Here is a 14,845-nt window from a genome sequence, read left to right on the forward strand (position 1 = left end):
GTGTGCTGTTGCCACAGTGACTATTTTTTCTCTCATCTATTTGTAATTCCCAATAAAACTACAGCTGCCAGTACACTGGGTAATGCACTAAGTCTGTGAAATTGTTGTGAACAAACTCCTAACAGAATAACCTGCTGAAAGGGCAAATAAAAACTCAGCTGGAGTTTATTAGGGTTGGAGTACTGCTTAGGTTGCCCTGAAAAGTTTACTTCTTCGTGAAAACCAAAGAACTAAACTAAGTAAGTAAAGTAAATTTAAGCATTAAAATAATTATAAAAAATGTCATACGTAGTTGTTTTCAAAGTGCCATTGTTACATGTTTAATGGAATCCTCTGTATACATTCAGTTTTAGCTCTTTCTAGATTCCAGTACTTTCTTATCCAGGTTTGAAAAGTTCAAATATCTTACATTTTTTTCTGACTCAGTACAATTCTCCCAAAAAATGATGAAGTAGAGTGAATTTGTCCTTTCCCTATCTGTGCTTTAACTCAAGTATAAGCAAAACCAGTAGATTAATTGTAGTGTTACCTTTAATAGAAAAAAATTCATGCACTCACTATCCATATCACTTTCATGCCACTTTCATGCTTGTGTAGCACACGTGCTATTTAATTATTTGTGAAAAAGTTCTCAAACATCTCTGCAAATACACTTTAAACTATGAGAATGGTTTAAATTTTTGTCGTTAGAAACCGAAACCTTTTAAAGATATCAGTAACTGATCCCATTCAAACCTCAGTTTAAAGTGTTATCTTATTCTCTCCTGTATTTTTCAAGTTGAGTAACCCTGGCCAGACACATACTGCATGTCCTCCCCTTCTCTCTGCACTTCTTCCACTCAAGCTGCTAGTAAAGAGGCCACTAATGCAAAAAAATAAAATAAAAACATGCATTATGTCTATGAATTACAGAAGGACAGTTCTTCCACCATGAGCGGGTTTGCTGTTTTTATTAAACTATGTAAGCACACCAGATTCAAGAAGTGAATGCCTTCCCCTCTGAGACCAAAATTGCAGCACTTGTTACATTTTCAGCCACTGGGGTTCGCTTTGCAGAGTGAACTAAACCCTTTGAAAAATCAGTTCATTCCTTTGCGTGTGGAGGTGCTTCACCAAGAACCACTGAAGGAAATGACATAAAAACTTCTTAAGAAAACTCTGAGCCCCACTTCTTTCTTCACAAAAGGTACACGAAAATTGATTTTAGTAACTGTAGGATTTCTTTTTTGTCTTTGGGAGAAAATCATTAGGACTAGACTCTTGCGTTTGTTTTTGGCTGTATTTTCCCAGAATGTCATTTTGTGCTTTTCCATTGCTCTCCGGTCTACTTGGCATTCACATATGCTTTTGAACATACCAGAGTTCACTTCAACCGAACCAAAATGTAGGTTTGTAAGTGGTCCAAAGTTTGCTTTTTTGGTCCACATCACAGTTCAAATGTACATTCACACCTCCACAAACGAACTGGAACTTCTAGCGCTCCATTAAATTGGACTGAACAGAGCTAGTGTGAATGCACCTTTAGACAGCACTTTAACCAACAGTGTAAAAAATACTCTTTGCTTTTACTTCATTTGTCAAGAGATCACCTTTATGAACGTTTCCATCATTATTTAAACAATGTGCTACTTGGTTTCCAGTTCTGCTCCTTGTGACGAACCAGTAACTCAGAGGTATAACTTGATCTGCTCTTGTTTCTAATGAAGCTCCTCTTCATCTTGTTCATCCAGGTTAGTGTGAATTCAGTGAAAGAAGACCATCATCATCAACATCACTAATCGCTCTCTCAGCCAGTAGGTCTGACTATCATTTGAAGCTATTAGGGTACTTGTCAACAGCGCTTTGAGTGTGCAGCCTTTGGCTTTCAATCTAATCAGCCGTGATAGTAGCCTGCTGACACTTCACAAGATATCTCCTCTTCACCTCTAGCTCATCATATGAGGGCATTAAATGTCTGTTTGTCATCACCTACCTGCTCAATTAGGCCTGAAGCTCACATTTTTTATTTTTTTTATTTTTATATCTTGTTTTTAATTGATTGAGCTCTTATACGAGGAGGTGTTAATAACTTGCAGCCTGTGTTGTTCCAGCCCTGAAGAGCTCCAGATTTTTGGCTTCATTATAGTACGCAAAGGACTGTGCCAGTGAGTCATCTACCTAATTAGACTTCTTGCTGCTTGACAGGAAGGATGGACAGAAAGCTGTGCTCTCTTTCAGCTGAGATGAAAAGGCAACCTGCATCAGGTTACAAACAACCTCTTTCTGCAGTGTTTGTTGCTTGGCCTTAACTCACAGCTCTTGCCAAAACAGTGGTACCTTAATGGGCTTTATCAGCCACTCAGCAAACAGTAACCATGGAAGTACTTCACTTTTCTCTTACTGGCTCTCTTATTAGCTGTTGCACCTTATAGTTCCAATATAGCTGGATATTTTTAAACATTGTTTTTGAGAGTTACATTTTTTTCGTCTGTCTTTCAGAAATTCAAATCATTTGTTGACCCTGCTTAGGTTGGACACAGGACAGCAATGAATTTATTCTGTTGGGTGAAAAAAAGCTGAAACACTTCTTGTAATATTTATGAAATGGAGAAAGCTGCAGCCCTGTTTGCTGCTAATGCTGACCACTCAGCTGCATAGCAAAATGTGGCCATTCAGCTTCCTTATTTTGTTTTGTTGCAGAAAACTAATTTTTCACAAAACATGGTTTCTTCAATTTGATGTACACATGTATAGAAATGTCTCACTATGAAAATGCAGTGATAATTGGGACAGATTTGTTACATGAAATCCACTTACGTAGTTCATCACCATTACTAAAGCACTAGTTTACTGAACCTTTCAAGCAGAGATATATTTAATATTCCCTCTTTTCATTATGCACACGCCATAATCAACGCCTGATTATTATTAAACCTCTAAATCAGATGCACTACATTTACCATAAGAGGCTACAATCACGCACTGGGATGTCTCCCTTCCTTCCGTTCCACATCTGAAGGAGTGTGCTGTTGCCATGGAAACCACAGCCTTATCACACTTATAAGAGCATTTTAAATTTAGGCTGACAGTGTTTGCTGCAAAAAAAAAAAGAAAAAAAAAGAAAAGAAGTGAAACCATATTTGAGGAGGAACTATATTTCCTAACCACTAATAATTAAAAATTTCGCTACAGATGTGGTTGGCTTACAATAAGATCCTTTTATTAAATTAAAGCGGCCAGGAGAAGTATGGGAATCTCCTGGTGGTATGACCTTGACTAATATTGATATGGTTTCATGGTATCACATTATTCACAAGAAATTGTTTTATAAACAACATACTTGATTAATTATTATACTCATAACAATGTTATCTATAAAGTATAATCACTTTTATGTACATGTTACCATAAAGCTCTTGTAAGCTTGAGGAAATAGCAGTAGTCTTCTCCTTTAGCCATCTGCCTGGCAGTGCACAGCAACAGGTGAGTGAGACACATAACTGTAAGCAGCATGCAGCCAGAGAAAACTCCAGTCACTAGTCATTCTCTCTGGTTTATCATTAAAGCTATTTAAAATTATATGAATAGTATGGAGTAGCATACAAGGGGGAAAACAAATTTTTATTTATTTTTGCCTTTCGTCCACATGAAAACTCAGTTTAATATCACTAAAAATAATTATCTATAAAAACAATGACCAAAGTGGAGATTTGAGAAAACTATTTGTGTGAGTGTGTACAAGGAATAATAAAGATTTAGGGTCCAACGAATTGGAGTCTGCGACAAATGATGTGCCACTATATTCACATACTTGCTTTGACATAATTCGCAATTGACATCATCTTGTCTTTTAGTAATTTTATTTTCTAATGCATTATTTAATTCCTAATAGGAAGTTGTGATTGTTTTGAAGAACTTTGATTGGCTAACATAGGTTTTAGCTTTGTAATACTCAAAACCAACATGTGCCAAAATAAAACATAACTTATTTAGGTTATGTCCAGAACAGGAAATATCTCCTAAACATAACATCACAGAATATATCGGTAAGACTCATTAGTTCTTAAATTCTCATAATGTCATGGATCGGTAGATCTGCCATGAAATCTAACATGAGCAAACAAGCTTTAAACCAACAGAAATCTGTGGGACAAACAAGTAAAAAAACAGTTAATTCTGTTTTAGAGAACATCAATAAACTTTGCTCCAACAAATTGAACCTCCCTGACAAGCTCACCCAGGGCTTTCCATAAAGATGTGACACTGTGCTTGTTAATCAAAATGACTTAGTGGGGCAGCTGTGGCTGAGAGGTTAAGTGGTTGTCTTCTCGCTTAAAGTTTTAAGGGTTGATTTCCAGCTTTTCCTGGTGTTGAATTGGACTTTAACACCCTTCTGTGTAAATTTGTCACTTTCAAGTTCTGTGAGTGAAAACTTGTCCAAACATTATCCAAATATTACCACTATATGCAACTTAAATGGACTAGTTGTTGTTCGGACGTATTTATTATTCAGGGGTCAAGATGTTTAATAATTTAGACTTAATTCTCATTGCTTTAACTTTGTTGTAAACACCATGACAATAATCAGATTTAATTATGATGACAAAACCAGAAACATTTTAAACCTCCTTACATACTTAGGAAATGTAACAAATTTTAGATAAAACTCTGTTCTTCACAGCATGCCTTTTATTAGGATTTTGGAGTTTTTTATTGAACAAATATTATACAATCTTGTTGGTGTAAAAACAGTACAAAACTTTAGAGGACTGAAGAAGATTCTGCACTACAGTAAAGTGTGTAGACAAGGGATGTGTTGGCCTGGATTAAGTTAAATTCTGAACATTGTCTCTGTTATTGTTGCTGCCTCTGGAAGATTTAGACTGGGCTGTACTTTACTCATTCTCTAGTTTATTTATTCTGCTTGCCGACTCAGTCTCTGATTCATCTGCTAAATGGACAGATGGATAGATATATGGATAATACAAAAATTAACAACTTAATTTCCTTTTCAACATTGTCAAACTGTTATTGCTACAGCTGTTTTAATGACTATCAAATGCAAAATATTATATCAAGTTGGTGTTTCTGCAGCATTTTTCTTCCGAAACAACAGTGCTAAGACCTGATGTACTGCATACTAGTTTTTTCTGCTCCTGTGACCCTAGTGAAGCAACTTAATATTTAAGACCAAGTTGTTTTATACAGCAAAAATACCTTAGCAGTCCTTTGTTTTATATATAATGCACAACAAATGTCTTCTGTTTAAATGTCAAACAGCTGAAAGGGGATTTACTGCAGTTATTGTCCTAAGCTAGAATATAATCTAATGTATAAACGTTGAGGGCCTTCAGATAGTATTACAACAATCATAATGCAAAATCTGCAAATATACATGCTTTATGCAAATCAATGAAAGTAAGGAGTATTTTGTTGGTGTTTACATAGATAGTAACACATGCTCTGAGCATGCTTTTCAATCAGCTTGTCTATACTTTGGGGCGTGGACCTACACTAAGTTATCGTGTTGTATTGTGATTGGGTCGAAACAGGTTTGTTTAATTCCTCATGTTGCTTACTTAGATGTTTAGTCTTTGTAATGATTTGGCATTGATTACTTTAGCCAGTGGGCCAGGAAAACCGTGGGAACTGTCATGTCCTCTGAGGTCTTTTGTTTTTCACAGGATGAGACCCACTAGATTGTCCCTTGTAATTTACTCAGTACTTTTTTTAGTTTGTGTCTAACATGAGCTGTAATCCTGGATACTGGTATTTGTGACTGGATGTTGCAAGACTGCATTCTTGGGATCTGGCATTAACTTGTTTATACCCACATCACTCACTGTCATTTGTAGATGAATTCCCCTGAAACGTAATACAATCAAAATTGACATCAGCTTCATTATTTGCAGGGCTTGTTGTCGGATGTTGTGTGGAAGCAAATGTTGACCTGATGTTTCCATGGCGACTGTGGGTTGAACATCACTGTTATTTTCTGTACTTTCACACTCTATGTTGGCCTTGTGCTCAAGCTGCAAGTAATGTTGACCTGTGGGTCTTTAAAGTAAAGATTTCCTTCAGTTGTCAGCAAAATGTGTAATCTTGCCTTTCTGTGAGAATGGATCTGTTTTTTTTTTTTATCGAATGTAGATCTCTTTTCTAAATCCCTGTTGACTTGTAAAGTGAGATCATTTGCAGCTTCTGTCACTGAGTGGATATAAGCATTTTGCAGCTCTTGGTCATTTAACCTAGAACTGAACACTAGAATACTAACTTTTTTAGGGAGGCAATGTTAAAGTATTGAGTGATCATTCTCCAGCTATAAAGACTGCAATTAGTTTCTGCATGCCAAAAAATTAATTATTTTTTACAAGCTATTGTTTTGGTGCACTACTTACCCCAGGATTGTACTTTAGAGGATGTCTGTGAGCATGCAACTTGCTTAATGTGCTATCTCTTTATATTAGCAGTGAAATCCCGTACTCTCCCCTGCGGGGCTATATGGCACTCTTCACAGGCATCTGTTTTAGCTGCTTGTTGGACCAATTTGTGACTTGCATTAGGCTTTCATTACCGGCCTCCCAACGCACACACACCTTGTAAGATGGGTCTTAATTAAGTTTATGCTTTCCTTGGCAGACCCAAAGGCTGGCTGCCTGCTTGTGCTGCTGAATGTTGATTCACGTTGAATCGTGAAGGACAGGCTGTTTCTTTTGCAACGGTGCATGGGAGAAAATAAATGCTGGTTCATTGCCAGTAGTTCTGGGATCATAGTCTCATTTTAAGAGACTTTGCTGAAAGAGGTGTTGTTACCAACAATTGAACATCTGGTTGCTGTTAGGAACATTATGTTATTTCTCCCACAGATGTTTCAAGGGAATTTAGGGAAGGACATTTTCATTTCGTTTCTGATTGAAGAGACTGAAATGGTTTTATTTATTTTATTTAAAACATGCCATTGTTTTTCATCAAACCTTTTAAAACAGTGTCGGAAAGTCATTGAGTTCTATGAAATTATCTCTAGCTCTGTAATGTTTTTCACCGTATGCATGTGAAATATCAACATTTGAGAAATGAGCTAGTAAAAAGTAAGACATTACAAAAAGATCTTAAAAGAACAATATGATACACATGCTGACATTACTGGTTAAGAGTAGATGGAACATATAATGCAAAATATCAATTTTGCATAATAGATCCCCTTTAATAACTTTAAAAGACATAGCAAACCGTTTGCCAGTCTGTCACAAAGAATCACAGAGATGCACAGGACCACGCATGCACACACTCACACCTACAGGCTATTTATAAAGACAAATTAACTTAATATTGTGTATTTCTACCCAGGACCTTGTTCCTACATGACTGAAGTGCTAAAAAATATACATTGTGTTCTGTGCATCTGTTCCTTGGCAGATGTTTGATGTAGCTCTGTAACTCAGTTTCATTAATTGAGTTGGCGTTCTGAAAATGCTCTAGTCTGTGGCTAAGGTTACTTCCACAAAGGAAATGTAAAAATGCAGTCTTTTGAGATTTTTTTCTTTTCCATGGGCATTCATGTTTTATCACAATACAACTTTATTGTTATGTATGTGAACTTTCTGGCTTTTACTACAAGACTCAAGGACATGTGTCTTGTTCATTATGAAGAAAAAGACGCTTGTCTCTACTGTGCTCTTGTTTGATGTGTGCTCCCCTCGCTGTCAGCCATAATAAATGAGATTCATCTGAGAAGTCGAGCAAGACAAATAAATCCAATAAGGTTTTGTCACTCATCCTGTGCCCTGTTCTTTTCTCTCTTATGCGTTCCTTCTCTTTGTGGTACCCCTGGCTTATCCTTCCGTACTGCATTTATTTCCTTCCTTTTATTTTCTCCCTGCATGGCCCTAGTGTTTACCTTTACAAATGGAAAACTGGTGCTTGGTGGAAAAGCAAATGTACCCACCATGCTGCCACTGCGGGAAGTCTAAAAGGAAAGGCTTAGAGATTTCTGTTTTTAAAAGTGCTGATGCTTGTGAAGTGCAAAGCCCAAAAGACTGTTAGAGTCACAGGATGAGACCCACCAGATTCAGCCTTTCTGACACATCTGCAACACTCAAGTTCCTATTGCGGAATCCGGCAAGCGCCCTGCAGTTTGTGGATGTGCCAAGTTATGCTGGGCACTGTTACAAAAAAATTATTTCTGGCTTTTAAATTCAGAGCTGCTCCCGCTTACTCTTTGACTGAAGCAAAACCTTGGCAGATCCTCAGAGACCAGGAGCACACGTGATGATCCACAGAGGTAAAACACAGGGAGACTTGGTTGGATGCCCAGAAGACTCTTTGTTCGTGTCACAGGGTCACTTGGACAACATGTTTTCTTAGACACAAACAACAGACTCTGAGGAACACAGGAGAATGTGACGGGTTACAGACAGTGTTGGGGAAACTAAGGGCACATCTGTGATAAAACAGCTTTTTGAGACTAATTAGATGTTCCTGGCGATATCACAGCGGGGACAAGACTTCAAGGAAAGGAACTCTGTGTCTAAAGGTCAACTGTTGCTACTTTAGCTAAAAGATGAACTGAAAAGAGTTTGTTGCCTTTAGGAGTTTGACTGGCCTGGGTCCTCCCCAACAGAAGAGCTTCATCTCACTAATTAGAGTTGATGCTTTGGTTTAGCATAAAGAGTTTTTCTTAAGCTGTTTGAAAGCTTCGTATTTGGAAAAAAAAAAAGAATCTAAGAATGATTAAAAACCCCTGCTGCTTGGTGTGACTGGAGATGTTGCGGGGCCTCAAATACAAAGACACTGCAGACTTATTGTTTTGAAAATGGATTTGTTATTCTGGCTCATTCGTCTGTGACTAAATGTTCTCATTTTTTTTCCTGGGAACGATGTCATGAATGTAGCAGTGCGGGTAAATGCAAGCTTCTCCGTGAAAATAATTCCAGCAAGATTTCTGAAAAATATTGAAACCAAATAAGTGACCTATTTGGAGGAGTGTTTCATTCTGTCATCCCCCAAACTTCAGATTGTTAAAAATGTGTTTGGGCTTTTTTCATCGTTAGCTGATGTGGAAATGTTATCCACAAGAAAACCATGGGCTATCATTACAAATAATCAAAGTGTGGTGCGAATAAAACATTCACAATGAGCATTCGCATTGAGTTAGAGCCTGAAGCAGAGAGCAACTTGGTGTCGCAAGATTTAAAGTTGTGTATAGAAGGAAAACAATCCAAGCTGTAACGATATTAGAATTATAAATTATCTCAATTTGAATTGCAGAATGCTCTTGAAGCAAGTGAGCAGAGGGAGAGAAAAACATTGATTTTGTGATTAGCTGCAAGTGTAGAATGCGAGTTTAGCTCCCCTCCTGGCTCATTGAATAAACCAGATGCACATCCCTTTCTCTCTGTGGAGAATTAAGAAAGACTGAGAATATATAGAGAAACACAACACCCCCAGAATCTAGATCTATTAATCAGACTGAATGAATATGCAATAGAGGCTGCTGGGATGCAGCCTGCTGCCTGTCTGGCTAACAAGGCAGGCATCCTGCAGCTTTCCTCTGCGAGAACGATATATCTTTTTCAATGGACTGAGTTCTGAGCAGCAGGCGCTTGCGCTGCTGTTTCCCATTAGCTGTGTCTCTTGCATCTTTCTGCCTGCTCTTCTCATTCCACCCCTGTCTGACTCCGATGCTCATTCATCCTCTCACTCCCACTCGCATACCAACTTCAGTGACAATCAATAGTTAAACTTTTCTATGGTTTAGCAGGGTTGTGAGGTAGAAATGTTCAAGGAAAATATGAAGAAATTGCAGGTTTTGTGTGACTTCTCTTCAACAATGTGTCAATTTTCTTCAGGCCTTAACAGAAATAATCACAAAGACATTAGGAATCAAAATTTACATTGGCAAGTTATTGCAGCTTGAATTTTACTGAAATGTTTCCCCTTCAGGTTAAGATTTTTCTGATGATGGGAGAGATCACGACCACTGTGAAGCTATTTCTCATGCAAGGAAGCAGTGTCTGAGAAAGTGTGCCAGAAAACAACTCGGAGCCAAAATATTTGAACATCTCACACAGCTTTGGAGTCACCCTGCACTTCCTCGGGTCTAAACAAAACACCTGCCAAGTTTGAAGTAGATAGGATGAACGATTGAAGAAAAATGCACACACACATACACGCACACACACCCAGTGGCATGTGGTTTCTGCACATTTTACAGAGACCGTATGTTCCTGTGGTATTCTACATTTGCATGCTCAATCTAATCATTTTGATGCTTTCAGGAGACTGAAGGTAATTCAGACATGAGAAAGTTCAGACATGAAGCCACATTTCAAAACATTTAGACATCAGTGGATGTAGTTCCCAGTTACTGAGCATGTGGCTGCTGCTAGATCTTGTAGCATTTGCTGCTCTATAGAAGACTGATTCAGTGACTTGAAAGTAAGCATTGATTATCTCCATGTGTGTTGGACATAATGCATTTTGGTGCACATGTTTTAGATGTGATCTATGAATTTTCAAAACCCAAAATATCCTAACATATTGGAATGGTGCCTGCTTTTATTTTTTTATTTGACCTTTAATTTTACAGGTTGAGTCATTGAGATCCAAGATTTTATTTTCAAGAGATTAAAACCAATAAAATTACAAACACAGCAACAAAACAAGCAATTAACAAATTTTACTCAATTAAAAAAGCTAAACACAAGAGCAAGTTTCATAAGAGGGATGAAATTGAATTGTCCAAAAGGAATCAAAGTGGAAAGCCTCAGATCTTGCTGCAGAGTTCCACATTGATGGAGCAGAGTAAGAAAAAGCTTTTTTCCAACTTCTGACTGTACTGATGAGTCGAGGGCAGACATTTAGGTTCCCAAAAAGTAAAACGACAAAAATATATGCGGATTGTAATGAATTTCAACATTTCATTGAAAACATGTGCTTTTGTATAGTATACTACATTTTATATAGTAAGTTTTGATCATTGAGCCACGTCTTGAGCGACTTGTTGGAGAAAACTGTAAAAAGTAGAAAAGGTAGAATATTGAGGTAAAAATAATTACGTTTATCATCAAATAGTGCATACACTGATAACTTAAACCAAACAAAACGCAATTTCTTCTCATTTTGAATGTATTTCTTGGTTAGATTTAAAGTCTCAATGTTAATAGTAGCTTCTTTTCTCAAAGGTTGAATGGCTATCAAACATTTTGTGGCCTCGAAATTCTGATGTCCTTTACGTTTAAATGTCATGTGTTATTTAAATTATTAGTGGACACCTTAGAACTCCTTTGCTCAGCCCCAAGAAAAGCTTTTAAGTCTTATGTCAGGCATACAGATAAAAGTGAACCTTAGCAAACTAATTATGAAGAAAGGAGCCTATGTAGGTTAAAGTTCACTTCCAAGGTGTTAATAAATATGCAGCAGCCTCTAAAATTAAACTGTAAGGGAAAGCTTACAGTGCAAGATTTTCAGGACCACTTGAACATGAAATAAAGTTGGAGTCTGATAAAGTGAGAATAGAGCTGAGAGTGCCCCACTGAACTATTCTTAATTATTGCACCAACATGAATAATTAAAAAACAAAAGAGAGGTAATTACACTTAATATGAGTTGAGATTGCGTAGAAAAGTGAGCAGTACTTCCTTCAACATTCAGGGCCGTGTCCACTGAGGACTGAAGCTCTCACAGTAACTCTACAGTGCTTTTACTGTCTGGGAAAAGCAGACATAATATGAAATCATTAGCATAGACCATAGAGATTTGTTTAATTTCCATTTGTGTTCTCAGTTAAATATATCATAAAAAACAGATTACACTTATTGGGGACCATGTAATGTTTGCAGTCCATTTATGCCATTCACCAGTGGCACCAATACAATAATCCCAGTCCTATGCAGTGAAAGCCGGTAAAATAAATGAGGTGTAAAATGTTCTGTAGTGATCTTTAGCCTTAGATTAGATTGGGACATCGTGAAAAGTCTGTCCTTTGAGTGCCATCGTCTTAATGTTTAATAGGTTTGCATCCATCCTGCAGTTCCCTGCGTCCCCTTGTGATTTGTACCTAAATTTTTGACTTGCCTGATAAATAGGTAATGGCCTAAGCACTCAAGCCTTTGCATTTATTTGACCTAATCAGAAAATTGCAAGAGACATAAAATTTAATAGAATAGAGACAGCCTTTTGTCACGCAAGTGGGAAAATTCAGGTGTAACAGAATCTGCAAATATCAGGTAAGTTTGGAAAAAATGCTTATTTCTCAGGTCTTAATGGGTTAAGTTTTAAGTCAGGAGGTATTTTTGTTTTTGTTTCCAGTTAGAAATACAGTTAACGTTATTCTCAGATAAGGCTTCAACTTATATCGGTTGCAGCCCCTCCTTCAGGCTACATAGTGCAGACGTTGCTTCTGTAGATGCCAGTGACCTTTGTGCCCTTAATGCGTTATGTGTCCAGACCAATAACCGTCATTCTACATCACTTACATCTGTTGCAGCCATACTGAATCACAGATGCGACAAGGAAAGGGTCAGAGAGAGATCACCTACTGCTGTGAAGTCATAAATGAAACATATAGCTCTAATTTCACACATCAGGCGGGATCTTTTTTATCTTGTTTAGAGCCGACGGTCTTTAGCCAAATCCTGTGCTGTTTTCCATGTAATATAATGTAAGAAGTTTCTCCTTGGTGCTCGGAGAAATTCTTTCTCAGCTTTAGAGCTTTTTATGCTGTAGATCAAAAAACATACGTTGCTGAGAACGTTCTCATCTTTTCGGTGCGTCTGAAGTCTGAACTGCATAAAACATATAAGCTTGAGAGTTCAATTCAGAGGGATCCAAAGAGATTATCAATAAGCACGGTTAACATCTTTTTCACAGTCTCACAATGTCAGTTTTTTTTCTCCAAATTCATCGCTTTCAATTTTTAAAAGTTCTACTAAAGTTGAATCCAAGTTGTTGTTTTTTTCTTCTGGGACATACAGACAGAGTCCAGCAACGGGCATCTGCAAAAATCATTCAGTATACATTTCTGCCTGCAGTTGCAGGAGTAGCATAGGAACCTTTAGCTTGTGCTCCATCTGTCACCTTATTTTTAACAAAAAGCTATGATGGGGATTAAATTTTATCAGATTGTTTTCCTGGATTGTTGAGTTTGATGTATGTGATGCAAATGTGTAGCATCTGCAAGCAGGTGACTGAAGCACCCTTTAAATTGCAATCTGCTTTATTGCTGGGACACACCGCAGCATGACAAACAGTACTGTCTGTAGCAAACCAGATCATTTGATAAAAAATGAGCTTATAACAAAAGAAACTCGACGAGGGGAGAAAATGAACAATCAAAATTTGACATGTCTTGTGTGCATTGTGGCCATTCCCATACACATGGTCTTATAAATCGGTTTTACAAAGTAAAATGGGCTAAAAACGTCTGATTCATAAAACCACGAGCTTAAAAAAAATCATTAATCACTCCATTACACTCGTTTAAAATGGCAGATGGAATAAATCTCACAGTCTGAATAGACATCTGTTATTGGGAAGTAGTGCATGTGCTGGACGAAGCCTAATACATTTTCTGATTGTGGTGAATCAGACAGTGAAGAATGTGTTGGTCAGCTGAGACGGCTGGTATTAACTGCTTTGAATCACAACCACCACAGGGACAGTGAGCCATCAGTCTGTGTTTCGCTTCGACTACAAAAGCAGACTGCCTCATTCACCTAATGATGGTTCACAGGGAAAAAAGGGCTATTGTTAAGAAACATTGTCCTTTTTTTGTGAATTCTCAGTCTATTTATGATTTTATCTTGGCAAAGAGGATTCCAGGTTGAATCCCTTCACTGGTTTTGTTCCCACGTTGTCTGCAGCCCATTATTTATCAGTGGTCAGTGTGATATTTAAAACTTTTTCCACCTAAATTTGTCAGTAATTGCAACATCCAGCAGGTATGTGAGTTTAATGTCCTTGTTTGAATTACTTAAATAGCGAAAAATATAAGAAAAAGGGAAAAGGTCAAAATTAAAAATATACACTGCAAACCAATATCCAGATTAGCCTAGCCAAATTAAAATGTCATACGTGGATAAACTAAAAGACGTGCCTCGGGGGTTTTAGTCACACTGGAATAACAGCCCAGCATGTATCAAAGTTAAATCACACGTGAAATGTCATGTTTTCCAGCGATTTTCTGATATTTTTCCTGTCTTTTTGTTCACCGGTGATTGTCTCAAACAAATGGAGTCATTCCATATCTGCCCAACTACAAGACGTATAAAGTCTGTAGTAAATTTCAATTACTGACACTGGTTAATATCTAATTTTTAATTTCAGTATCTGCTTGTCTTACCACTCTGGAGCTAAATGAGAATGCAAACCAGGAAAAAAACATCTGATGCCGTGTCATATCCTGTATTGCGGCCAAAATTATTTTTAGGGTGTTTGTGGAGCTAAGACTTGTGGGTTTTAAAAAGGCAAAAGGAGAAGGAGGTTATTTAGAATCTTTTTCGATGGGTTTCACAGCTGGTCACATTAACTTGTGTTGTATTGCTCTGCTTCTTCATCCTCGATTCTGCCAAATCTTCCTGGCTTTTGCACAAATTTGGATTTTCCTGGACTTACATGGTGGAACTGTGAATCCAAATCTGGCTGTAAATACTTCCTAAGAAAATCTCTCTGCCTCTTCTCTACCCACACATTATCAACTCAAGCTTGTGCCATCTCCACAGGGAGCCCACACTTACCCATCCTCCTAGTTTTCTGGTCCGATTCAATCCATCACTCTTTATAGTACTTTTAAAACAAAGACTGCACAATAAGCAAGCTAAAATAACCCTCTCAATAGGATTTCCTGTCGTAGCTCACCTTGGCTCGT

The 14,845-nt window shown here is 37.5% G+C and overlaps 1 protein-coding gene across 2 annotated transcripts in view; it reads left to right on the forward strand.

The window, feature by feature from the left end:
* magi3b (membrane associated guanylate kinase, WW and PDZ domain containing 3b) overlaps positions 1–14,845 on the forward strand; it is a 147,624-nt gene that overhangs the window by 37,815 nt on the left and 94,964 nt on the right. The window lies entirely within an intron of this gene.

This window comes from Xiphophorus couchianus, chromosome 20, assembly GCF_001444195.1.
Source record: "Xiphophorus couchianus chromosome 20, X_couchianus-1.0, whole genome shotgun sequence".
Taxonomy (NCBI): domain Eukaryota; kingdom Metazoa; phylum Chordata; class Actinopteri; order Cyprinodontiformes; family Poeciliidae; genus Xiphophorus; species Xiphophorus couchianus.